Source organism: Bos indicus x Bos taurus, chromosome 6 (assembly GCF_003369695.1).
Source record: "Bos indicus x Bos taurus breed Angus x Brahman F1 hybrid chromosome 6, Bos_hybrid_MaternalHap_v2.0, whole genome shotgun sequence".
NCBI classification, from domain to species: domain Eukaryota; kingdom Metazoa; phylum Chordata; class Mammalia; order Artiodactyla; family Bovidae; genus Bos; species Bos indicus x Bos taurus.
Window position 1 is genome coordinate 107,173,129 of NC_040081.1, and position 13,462 is coordinate 107,186,590.

The following is a 13,462-nucleotide window of genomic DNA, read 5'->3' on the forward strand; positions in this document are numbered from 1 at the left end:
TTGCCCTTCTGTTCCTCCTCTTCCTTCTCTCTGCTTTCCCATCCTTTTCCTTTCCATTAATCCTGGACCCTCTGGACATCACAAAGAATGGATTTCTCTCTGCATGACATTCAGCATTACCTCTTCTCCAAAGTAAATGTCTAAAACTCCTCCAAGTGTTATTTCCATAGCTAGTTTCTAAACCTCTTGAAAATGTAATTGCCCACTTCTGGATGCATACCGATTCATCAGTAACATAAAAGGACACAGTGTTATAGATGATACTTCATTTTAAATACCGTTCAAGTATCGTTTGTATTCAGTCCTGAACTTTAAAGTCTGTAGATTATTTATTCTAACTCCTTAAAGATAGAAATTTGTCCTTTCTATTTATTTTTCTCCTTATTTTATAACGATAGTATTGAATTTTAATTAATATACAAACAACTGCACATATTTTATGTGTACAATTTGATTACACTTGGATGTATGTGTACACAGTGATACCATCACCACAACCAAGATGACAGCTGTATTCAGCACCTTTCAGTGTGGCCTCCTGTCCCTTTGTGGTTGTTATTTTATTTCTGTGGTAATAGGAGGGAAGTGACGTGAAGTGAAGTCTCTCAGGCGTGTCCGACTCTTTGCGACCCCTTGGACTGTAGCCTACAAGTCTCCTCTGTCCACGGAATTTTCCAGGCAAGAATACTGGAGTGGGTTGCTATTTCCTTCTCCAGGGGATCTTCCCGGCCCAGAGATCCAACCTGGGTCTCCTGCATTGCTGGCAGACACTTTGCCATCTGAGCCAAATAGGAGGGAATCTGCCCTCTTAATACTATTTGAAGTCCTTCAGCTATAGCTCAGTTGGTGGAGGGGAGGATTTGACCTTTCTCTTTTTAAAATCTATTTAAGATTTCTCCAGTGTTCTTTATGGGCTTCCCAGGTGGCTCTGTGGTAAAGAATCCACCTGCTAATGCAAGAGATGTAGGAGCCATCGGTTTGACCCCTGAGTCAAGAAGACCCCAGGGAGGAGGAAATGGCATCCCACTCCAGTATACTTGACTGGAAAATTCCATGGACAGAGGAGCCTGGAGGGCCGCAGTCCAGGGGATGGCAAAAAGAGTTAGACAAGACTGAGTGACTGAGCACACACAGGCGGTGTTGTTTATATAACAACCTCGTGTAATATCCTTGAAAATGACTCATCATTTGTGAAGAAAGTCTATGAAATCAAGAGGGATAGCATGGTACAATGGGGAGAGAATAAAATTGAGACGAGAAACCTTGTGTTCAAATTTAGCTCCCTTATCCACAAGGGGAACTACCTTTGGTAAATCATTTAGTTGTACCCACTGTGAGAGGGTAACAGGCAGGAAGGCCAGGGGTCTCCAAGCAGAGGAAATAGGCTGCAAGTGTCTTTTAAAATTCTGTGCTGTCATGATGACACCTGATTCCACCTGAACTTACCTTTATTCAAGTCTGGAGCTAACCAATGCGTTTTTCTTATGGAAATGTTTTTCTTAAGCTATGTTAATGAAGCTATGTATATATTTTAGAATTTGCCTTTCTTCAAAATGGTTCCACCTAAGACTAAAAAAAGGCAGAGCAATCAGAGATCAAATTGCCAACATCTGCTGGATCATCAAAAAAGCAAGAGAGTTCCAGAAAAACATCTATTTCTTCTTTATTGAACATGCCAAAGCCTTTGACTGTGTGGATCACAAGAAACTGTGGAAAATTCTGAAAGAGATGGGAATACCAGACCACCTGACCTGCCCCTTGAGAAACTTATATGCAGATCAGGAAACAACAGTTAGAACTGGACATGGAACAACAGACTGGTTCCAAATAGGAAAAGGAGTACATCAAGGCTGTATATTGTCGCCCTGCTTATTTAACTTATATGCAGAGTACATCATGAGAAACGCTGGGCTGGAAGAAGCACAAGCTGGAATCACGATTGCCGGGAGAAATATCAATAATCTCAGATATGCAGATGACACCACCCTTATGGCAGAAAGTGAAGAAGAACTCAAAAGCCTCTTGATGAAAGTGAAAGAGGAGAGTGAAAAATTTGGCTTAAAACTCAACATTCAGAAAACTAAGATCATGGCATCTGGTCTCATCACTTCATGCAAATAGATGGGGAAACAGTGTCAGACTTTATTTTTTGGGGGCTCCAAAATCACTGCAGATGGTGATTGCAGCCATGAAATTAAAAGACGCTCACTCCTTGGGAGGAAAGTTATGACCAACATAGATAGCATATTCAAAAGGAGAGACATTACTTTGCCAACAAAGGTCTGTCTAGTCAAGGCTATGGTTTTTCCAGTGGTCATGTATGGATGTGAGAGTTGGACTGTGAGGAAAGCTGAGCACCGAAGAACTGATGCTTTTGAACTGTGGTGTTGGAGAAGACTCTTGAAAGTCCCTTAGACTGCAAGGAGTTCCAACCAGTCCATCCTAAAGGAGATCAGTCCTGGGTGTTCTTTGGAAGGAATGATGCTAAAGCTGAAACTCCAATATTTTGGCCACCTCATGCGAAGAGTTGACTCATTGCAAAAGACCCTGATGCTGGGAGGGATTGGGGGCAGGAGGAGAAGGGGACAACAGAGGATGAGATGGCTGGATGGCATCACCGACTTGATGGACATGAGTTTGAGTAGACTCCAGGAGTAGCTGATGGACAGGGAGGCCTGGCGTGCTGCGATTCATGGGGTCACAAAGAGTTGGACACGACTGAGCAACTGAACTAAACTGAAGACTAAATTTGTTTTCTTTTCTCAAATCTTGGGCTGATAATAGCTCAACAAACCGGTATTCATATCAATTGTTTTGTGGCTGGGGGATGACACACCTCATTCCACTCTATCTCAAAAATGCATATTGTGGGAGAGGGGCCTGGTGAAACTCGGTCAGCCTTGAGACGTCTTTCTTATCTGATTAATAGCTTTCTAACAGACAGAAAACATCCAGCTAAAGACTAACGGGGCATTCTCAGTCCCCCTTCCCATGTCTATGTCAGAAGATTTCTCTGTCCCTTTTCACTTTAATAAAACTCTGCTGTACAAAAGATCCTTGCTGGGGACCAGCCCCAGCTGATCCAGGGTATTCGAGGGAGAGACGGCCTAGGCGACTATTTATATGCTAATTAGAGATATAGAGAACAATAGAATGAGGATAGCTCAGTAGGAAAATTCAGTGGAGAAAAGAAGCTGAGTAGCTTGGTTTACACGGGAGACCAATAAAACTTCAAGACAAGAAGTTTGCACCACTTACGTAGGCCGCAGGCGCCCTCTCGAATAGCGGAAGGTGCCTCACCCTAGACACCTTCTCGAGTGGGTCTTAGAAGCCCAGGCATAATTAGTAAGCGTGGTGGGTTCCGCGCTCCAGATGGAGACTCAGCTGGAAGTTAAAGGGAAGAATGACATGAGGAGACCAAGCGCTGGTGAACAAGGCCCATAGCTTTATTTTTAACAGGGGCTTTTATACCCTAAGTTACACATAGAGGATAATAGGGGATGCAAAGTCAGCAGTCTTTGATTCTTATCAAAAACCAAGGTTTCTTTCCTGCAAATTTATCGTATACAAATGGTTTAGGTGATTTACATCATCTTCTGGCCAGAAGGCCTACTAACATTTTATGACTCTTGACAAGGACTTATCAACAAAGACTTATTTTCTCTAAGAGTAATTATTTTAAGGTTTGGCACCATCTTCCAAAGATAAAATTGCATTCCTATAGGGCGGATGTGTAATGGGTTTACAACAAAGAAAAGAATTTATTACCTTAAGGGTCTAAAGTTACTAACACCAAGGCCACTACTTATTTTTTTCTACATACCTACTATTAATTAATACATATTCAAGGATACAATTCAGGGGATGTGAAAACTTGGCAACAAGCATTGACTCATCAATGAAATCCTTTACTAGTTTATTCTGACAGTTTTTAACTCTCTGAGAGGCTCTAAGCTATTTGAATATCTTAAGCTTCCCGTGCCTCTGGAGGCTAGGAGACTGTAAACAATCGTATGCATAGCTGCAGGAGTCCGGGTAAACTTGTCAGGCGACTTAGAGAGCCATCTGAGGGGTTTGGATTTAAACACTCCTAATTGCCCAGGAACTTTATTAATTGGAGCTGTAAGTTAACTCTTTGACAGAGAGAGAGAGAGATGGTGGTAGGGGACAGCCCCCAGTAAAGTCAGAGGTGAGAGCACAAAGCAATAAAGTAGGCAGACTCTGGTTTTTTGGGGGAAAATGCTCGAGAATATCCGGGCGGACTCCTGAGGCTTGATCCCGCCTTTGCGTATGCCGAGCCTCCTTCCTCATGACCTTTGTCATGAGCAGAATGCCTCACCGGCTCCCCGCAGATCCTGAATGATCAAGCCTGGTCCCTGGTCTAGAAGCTAAATCTTCTTCTTCGGATGTCACGAATCCGACACCATTCACTGTTAAGCTGTCATCTCGGAGGCTCGTCTGGGAACTTCAGGACACAGTAAGAACACTCAGAGCTCTAAACTCTCTGCTTTCTTAGTATACACGTTTTCTGCTTTACTTTGCTAACTCTCTGGTGTGCTTGTGTGAATGAATGACACGCCCTGAGTGAAGTAAGTGAAGAGCCCTGATCTGCAGTTTTGCGGTGCTTCATAACGACTAAAGGCAGCCCCAGAAAGGGGAGTCTTGTCAGGGATTTATACTGACCTGCCAGTACCAAGAGATACCCAACATCCCTGTAAGGGGAGTGGCCAGAGTTGGCAAAGCGTGTGGACTGAACTTTTCTTTCTGGGTCATCTTTTTCCTGGTCTCTGATCACTTCATAATTGCATAGGGAATTAGAACTACTAACCTAATCTGTCGAATTATAGACTTCCAAGGGAATTGTGATCCATGCTGTTACTATGTACTTTTACTTAGACACCAAGTATGGAAGCACCTCGCCTTGCTAGGAGCCGAAATTTACAAGAGCATGTTTGGGAGTGAGGCTGAGCTCTAGCTCCAGGAATGTCTCTCAGGCTAGAGGTCACTCTCTTGGCTGCGTGTCTCAGGGGCCAGCGACCTGAAAGTGAGTCTTTGTCATGGCTGTGCTGCCTATCTATGTGGATAAAAGCACTGCTGGTGACCATGAGATTTTTGGAGACACAGATCGGGAGTTCCTGGATCTGGTCAGATTGGAAGTGCAGTGGGCTTCTTCCTTTGGTAGTGTTAGCTCTTAGTGGACCAGAGGAGGCTCTCTGGTGGGTTTTGTCTCAACTCCTTAGATATTCTTTTGTGGAATCTGTGGAAATAAGCTGGAAGGATTGGTCCTGATAGCTTGAGGACAAAAATCACTCTTTTCTCACTGGCTGACACTTTCAGTATCAGATATACTGATGTGGCAATGACTCAACACTTCTACTGTGGTCAGGACTGTACACAGGAGTGTGCATGGGCACATATAAGATGGCTGCTTCCCCTAGTAGTCCTCACTCGGGAAACATTCTGGGCAAGCTACTCTGCTCCACCCCAGGTGGCATCAGAGGAAAAGGGCAAATCAAACAAATGCCTTGGTGTTAAGGAACTGAAAATCAATCTGTGATGCCATCAGGTCTACCCTGGTGCCCCCATGATAGAACTGGGAGGGATGAGGATAGAGCCTGCGTCAGTAAGGGACAGACCAAGTCCAACCAGGGAAAGAAAGCTTTGGTGGAAAGTCTGCCTACACCCCCATCTAAAGCAAGGAGGGATGCCTCCAGTGGAAAGAAGCCACAGCTGTAGATGCTGCTTTTTTCTCTCTTATGCTGCTGCTGCTCAGTTGCCCCAGTCGTGTCTGACTCCATGCAATCCCATAGGCAGCAGCCCACCAGGCTCCTCTGTCCCTGAGACTCTCCAGGAAAGAATACTGGAGTGGGTTGCCATTTCCTTCTCCTTATCTCTCTCTCATAGATGGGAGCTAACAGTTCCAGAACCACTTCTTTAAAATGTATTTTAAAGAACTGGGACAAGTTTGATCCCCAGAATTTAAAAAGATATGCATGATCTTCTTCTGTGATACTGAATGGCCACAGTATCCTTTGGAAGGCAGGGAATGCTGGCCAGTTGAAAGGCCTCAATTATTACTATTTTACAACTAGACCAGTTCTGTAGAAAACAAGGGGAAATGGCTAGAAGTGACATAAGTGTTGTTCTTTATCTCTCTGTGAGACATGTCAGACTTGTGTCCTAAGGGTACAGATTTGGGTGTGAAACCTTCAGCTCCCTCCTGTCCTCTTACTTTGCCCCTGTATCTGGGGTTCCCAGCTGAACAGGTTGAGAATCAGGGCACCCTTCCAGGAGGGGTGGCCTCAGTCTTGGTAGAAATTCAAACAGTACCAATTGCAGTTGAGACTATCAAGAGGATCCAAAAAGCACACAGAAGCATTTATGGGGCTAACTTTACTTTATGAGCTTACTGGGAAAGATATAGTGTATGTCTTGGGACAGATGCTGACTCCTGACTTGGAAGCTTGAACTTTGGGCGAAACTACTGCTTTTGGAGATGAATGGCTTGAACGTGAGACAAGGGGAAAGAGTGAGCACGAAGTAGCTCCCCTCCCTACTGGGAGCCAACCAGTCCCTATAACAGAGACACTTTGTCAAGTGTATTCTTGAGGGACTCAAGTGAGTGCCGCTAAGACTTTAAAATATGCTCAGCTGGCTGACATGGAACAGGGAGAGAAGGAAACTCCTGGTAAATCCCTAGATAGACTACGGGAGGCTCTCCGCAAGTTTACTGATGTTGATCCTGAAAGTTTAGAGGGAGAAATGATCTTTAAAGATAGATTTCTCACTCAGTTGGCTCCAGATATTTGCTGTACGTTACAAAGGAGTTTGGACCAAATCAGTCTTTGAAAAACTGTTACAGCTGGCTCAGATGGTGTATTATGGTAGAGAATACGAGGAGGGAAAAAGAACCAGGCAAAGGACTGAAGCCACAACAAAGGCCATTAAATCTTCCCTGAAACAGCCTGAGAAAAATGCCCAGAAGGACCCAGGTAAAAAAGGATATGCTTGCTATTACTGTGGAAAGGAGGGTCATCTCAAGCAGGATTGCCCTCAGGCATCTAAGGTGCCCCCAGCTCCATGTCCAGTCTGCAAATGATCATATTGAAGAAGAGACTGCCCACTGACGTGTAGGCCCCAGGGGTTGGACTCCCAAAACATTCGGGACTGAAGGTGCCCAGGGGCCCTAACCAAGCCCCTATCCTAATAACACCTGAGGAATCCCTGGTATTGATAACTGTGGAGGGCCAATCAGTCAATTTTCTTTTGGACACTGAGGCAGCTTTCTGCTCAGTAAAGCCCCTGGTCTGCTTTCCTTCCCATTCACTACTGCAATGGGGCTGTCTGGACAAGCCAAATGCTATTATTCCAGTCATACTTTAAGCTGAAACTGGGACTCTGTGCTATTTTCTCGAGTTTCTAATCGTGCCAGTCTCCCTCACCCCTTCTGGGGAGGGATATGCTGAACAAGGTCCAGGCCTCTGTTTTCATATATATGGGGAACCTGCTCTTTTAATTGAACAAAATGTAAGTTATAAAGTGTGAGCTGATGGAAAAACTGTGGGTCAAGCACAAAACGCTGTTCCTGTCATTATCAAGCTCAAAGACCCTCACCTATTTTCCCATCAAAAGCAGTATTCACTAAAGCCTGAGGTTAATGAATGGGCAAAATCTTACTGTACTGACTTCTCATAATATTAGTGGGATCTTAAACTCTAAAGTTCAGAGTGACCGTGGCTCCATCTTTAAAGTTGCTGTAACTCAAGGGGGTATTCAAAGCTCTAAGAATAGAATATCACTTACACTATTCCTGGAGACTCCAATTCAGAAAAAGTTGAAAAGGATAATGACATTAAGAAAAGTAGTGAATGGGAAGGAAAGCAGACCAGGAGCTTTAGTGAGCAGAAAGCTGCCTCAGTATCCAAAAGAAAATTGACTGATTGGCCCTCCACAGTTATCAATACCAGGGATTCCTCAGGTGTTATTAGGATAGGGGCTTAGTTAGGGCCCCCTGGGTACCTCCAGTCCCATGTAAGCTAACTAGGAAACACAAGACAGTTGGTTTAAAGTTTTACCCACAGCTTTAATGAGGGCTCAAACTGCCACTACAAAGAAAGGACTGTCTCCATGACAGACTGTTTTCATGCACAGATATTGTCATAGATCCTGAAGTCACATAGTTAAAATTAACTATGTGACTCATCTTTTAGCTTTTCAACAGACGTTATCGGGGGGTTAACTCCTGACCCAGTCTTTGAGTCAAACAAGCCGCTGTTTGAGCCAGGAACCGAGATGGGTCTGAGAATCTAGGTGGGCTTGCTTCTGTTGACTCCAAAAGTCCTGAGTCTGTTGGTTGACCCTCAAGACAGCGCCTTTCTGTCCTGCACTCATTCCTACACTGCATTCCACAATGAGTCTAATTGCTGGATCTGCGGAGCACTCCCCTCCTCATCAATTGAACACTTCCCATGACAGGTTTCTCCTTTTCAAGGAAAGGACTTTCTTCAACTCTGTGATGATGTCTAACAATCATAAGATGGACTGCTATAACATATTGTACCCTAACTATGGACATAATGTGACTTTTAATTTTGATTAAGTTTTAACTTGGTATAATAACTATTTTGCCTTACATCTGTAACAGTAAAAAGGAGTTTGTTTCTAACCGTCTGAAAGCATTTAAGTTACAAATTGTTGTCCAGGCTCCTGTGAGTGCCACAACCTCCTCCAACTATTACCTGGGGCTCCTGGATCAGAGACCCTCAATATGAGTATTAGGAGAATATGTTGGCTCAACAATTTAGGGATGATGCCCCTTTCCCTTAGAAACATAACTCTCCTAAAAGAAAAGGGTGGGGGCACTCTTTCTGGCTCCTTCTGATGTCTCTATCAGAAGCTTTTTCTATCTCTTTTATGTTTAATAAAACTTTATTACACAAAAGCTCTGAGCAATCAAACCTTGTCTCTGGCCCCAGGTTGAATTTGTCTCCTCCAGAGGCCAAGAATCTCAACATCTTTTTATGGTTTAACAACAACCTTTTAACTGTTTCAATACCTGTAGTGATTGTGGTAACAGTACTGAATTATTTACAATGTAGCTGGTTGTAGTTATCAGCACTATTAAATTGTCAAAATCTAATAGAATTTATTTTGTGATTATTCTTAAAATTGTGGAGGACAGGGACACAAACATCATTATGCTGGCATATGGAAAAATTTATTAGCTTCTGTAAACCAGCCTTTTAGAATAAGACCTAAAACCTATATGGGAATCATATGTGATGTTTTCTCAAATATTATATTCACTTGAGAATAAAAATAGAGAGAAATAATTTTGCTGTTTGGTAGGCAACTCTAGCATTCAGAAATGGAATGCATCAAGCATGTTCAAGTGAATCAATATCCCTCAGTGTGACTTGAGTATAAATCAAAATTTATGATCCAAATATGGCATACTGTGACAAAATTGAATAAATAAGAGAAAGTGATACTACAGAAATAAACATTTCTATATCAGGACGGCTGGCTATTATTTTTATCAAATGGTGGAAAAAGCAGTGCCAGAGAAACACTTGCATGAAAAGGATAATTTGCTCTTCCCTAAAAATTGAACATGGCAGCTAACTCCATCAAATCACAATAAATGTTATTTGTGGCAGATAATAGTACAAAAATCATAAGTAGATATATTCAAGAAAGTGTACTCAGAGTTATATATTATCTTAAAACAGAAAAGGTTAAAGAAAATCAGCTAATAGAATCTCCACATTATACAAATGTGAGGTGAAGTTATCTTGGCTAGGGTCAGAAAGCTGGTGAGTAACAGAATTTACATCATCAGCTACATACAAGTCATTACAAAGTTTATATTTCATATCCATGTCTCTCTCTCCTAGTTACAAACTACATCAACTATTGTTGTTGCTTAGTTGTTAAGTTGTGTCTGACCCTTTTGCAACCCCATGGACTGTAGCCAACAGGCTTCTCTGTCTATGGTATTTCCCAAGCAAGAATATTGGAGTGGGTTGTCATCCTTCTCCAGGGGATTTTTCTGACACAGGGGTTGAACCTGCATCTCCTGCACAGACAGATGGGTTCTTTATCAATGAGCCACCAGGGAAGGACCATGTCAACTATACTTGTGAGTTTACCACATTTATCAAATGAAAATCTGTATTGTGTCCAGTGAAATGAAATTTCTGATGGGGGGAAAAAAAAAAAACTTTTTTAGTTTAGCTTGTTCCATGAAACATTTTGTGCATATTTATATTAAAATTATTTATTGTTCATTTAAAATTCAAATTTATGTAGAAATCCTGTGCTTTATCTGACAATCTATATATTAGGAATTCCATTTGGATGAAATTTTTACATCTTTAGGTCAACATACTCAAAATCAAATTTTTTATTTTTCACCTTCAAACTCAGCCTTCCTCTATGGCACTGTTCTTAGTGAATGACCTCACTACCACCCAGTTTCCCAAGCCAGAATCCTGGCACCAATTTTGATTTTCATCTTTCTCATTACCTTCCTCACTGGTCATACTCAGTCACTTCTTAAACATCTTCTAAATATCTTCATCTCTCAGTTCTCACTGTTGTTACTTAGTTCATCAATTCTTATTTTCTTTGGTTACTTTAGTGCCTGCCTAACTTGAATTCCCTGGTGGCTCAGATGGTAAAGAGTTTGCCTTCAAAGTGGGAGATTTGGGTTTGATCCCCAGGTCCAGAAGATCCCCTAGAGAAGGAAATGAAATCCACTCCAGTATTCTCGCCTGGGAAATCCCATGGAAGGAGGCGCCTGACAGACTACAGTCCATAGAATCACAGAGAGTTAGACACGACTGAGTGAATTCACTTTTCACTTTCAACGGATTTATCTGCCCCTACTTTAACCTCTTAATCTATTCATGACTTTAGAAAAAGGAATGGGTGAAAAAAGGTCGCTCAGTCGTATCTGACTCTTTGTGTCCCCATGGACTCTATAGCCCATGGAATTCTCCAGGCCAGAATACTGGAGTGGGTAGCTTTTGCCTTCTCCAGGAGATCTTTCCAACCCAGGAATTGAACTGGGGTCTCCTGCATTGCAGGTGGATTCTTTACCAACTGAGCTATCAGGGAAGCCAGACACGTGTCCTGGGGGGCTCAGACAGTAAAGCATCTGCCTACGAGGTTGTAGCTATCAATGTTCACTCATTAATGCCAAAGAAGGACTTAAAACATTCCCATTCAGAATCATTCCCAGTCTGGTCCCTGCTAGCTACAGCTAACTCAAGTTGTACAGAAACCCTTTGCCCTCAACAGTGTAGATCAGGGGTTTTCAACCACTGAATAATATTGCCCACTGATTGCTTTGTAAATAAAGCTGCATTAGGGCTTATCCATGCCCATATGTCTATGTATGTATTTTCTTTGTCTGTCTCCTTGCTATAACTCTAGATACACAAAATTATTTATAATGTTTTTGAACTTACAATACTCTATCTCAGTAGTAGGACAAAATTAGCAATCTCTTTGTAGAATGTTGTTTCTTCCAACATAAGCCACGGCAATTCTCCTTAAAACCCCACTCCTCTTTTATATTAATAAAAAACACCTCTGTTCCAGAAAACCTCCTGGTCTACCAGAAAGTATGAGGTCTCCACCTCTGGGTTCACTGGGACGTTTCCTGTCTACCTCTTTGCTCTGGTTATTCCATTTGGTATTTACAGAACTTTATCTTTTAAGATAGTGAAGTCACTCAGTTGTTTCTGACTCTTTGTGACTCCATGGACTACCAGACTCCTCCATCCATGGGATTTTCCAGGCAAGAGTACTGGTGTGGGTTGCCATTTCCTTCTCCAGGTATCTTCCTGACCCAGGGATTGAACCAGGTCTCCCACATTGCAGGCAGATGCTTTACCATCTGAGCCAACAGGGAAATGCATGCATCATTCCCTAATCTAGTGTCAGCACTTAGCAGAGATAGCCTGAAATAGGTGCTCATTCAATGAAGTACTGAAAACCTGAATCTTGTGTGCAGAACCTAGTCCCTGAGATAATCTCATTTTTTCAATGTCCTCATTTATCCTGTATTGACAGCTTTGCTTCAGGCCTATGAATGTGTATCGAAAATATGCTTATTATTGTCACTGTAATGCAAAAATCAGTTTCTGAAATTAAGAATTATGTCTAAAAGGTTAGAATAAATCTGCATAGTTAAAACCACCTTCCAAAAAAATGTATTTCAGGATACACATTAAACACATAAAAATCAACAAAAGAAGGTGCAAAGTCAACAAAAATATTGAAAGAAATATCTCTCAGTTGCCTGAGAATATTTGCTAGGTATGAAATCAATTTTCTACCTTTGGTTTGTTGTTGTTACTATTGTGTTGTTGTTGTTGTTTCCCATTAATTCACTTGGTGTTGCATAGAATGGGAAGCTGGTTTGTCAATATACACATTTTTAAATACTGGAAGCCAAATTGTGCCATTGAAAATGTAAAATTGAACCTCTTTTCTAAGGGAAGGGTGTGTGCATGTGTGGTAAAACGCTTCAGTCCTGTCTGACTATATGACCCTACAGACTGTAGCCCACCAGGCTCCTCTGTCCATGGGATTCTCCAGGCAAGAATATTGGAGTGGGTTGCCATTCTTTTCTCCAGGAGATCTTCTCAACCCAGGGGACAAACCCATGTTTCTTATTTCTCTTGCTTTTGCAGGTAGGTTCTTTACCACTAGCAGTACCTGGAAAGCCCAAGGCAAGGATAAGGACACTAATATCCTCATCCCAAGAAATGTTATTTAAAATGAATTATCATATATGTACGATATACATATGAGATATATATATATATATATGATCACAAAGGCACTTAAATAGAAGAAAACAATAATTTTACTGTTAACAATTGAGAGGAAGAATAATTGGGGGAATAGACGTGGGAGGATGGAACACAAATTGCTCTTTCTAAAGCAATATTTCATGCAAAGATGGGCACAATAAAGGAGACAAATAGTACGGACCTAATAGAAGTAGAATGGCACCCCACTCCAGTGTTCTTGCCTGGAAAATCCCATGGATGGAGGAGCCTGGTGGGCTACAGTCCATGGGGTCACTAAGAGTTGGACACGACTGAGCGACTTCCCTTTCACTTTTCACTTTCATGCATTGGAGAAGGAAATGGCAGACCACTCCAGTGTTCTTGCCTGGAGAATCCCAGGGACGGCGGAGCTTGGTGGGCTGCCGTCTATGGGGTCACACAGAGTTGGACACGACTGAGGTGACTTAGCAGCAGCAACAGAAGCAGAAAATATTAAGAAGTGCCAAGAATACACAGAACTACTATAGCAAAAAGATCTTCATGACCCAGATAGCCACGATGGTGTGATCATTGACCTAGAGCCAGACATCCTGGAATGTGAACTCAAGTGGGCCTTAGGAAGCATCGTTACAAACAAAACTAGTGGAGGTGATGGA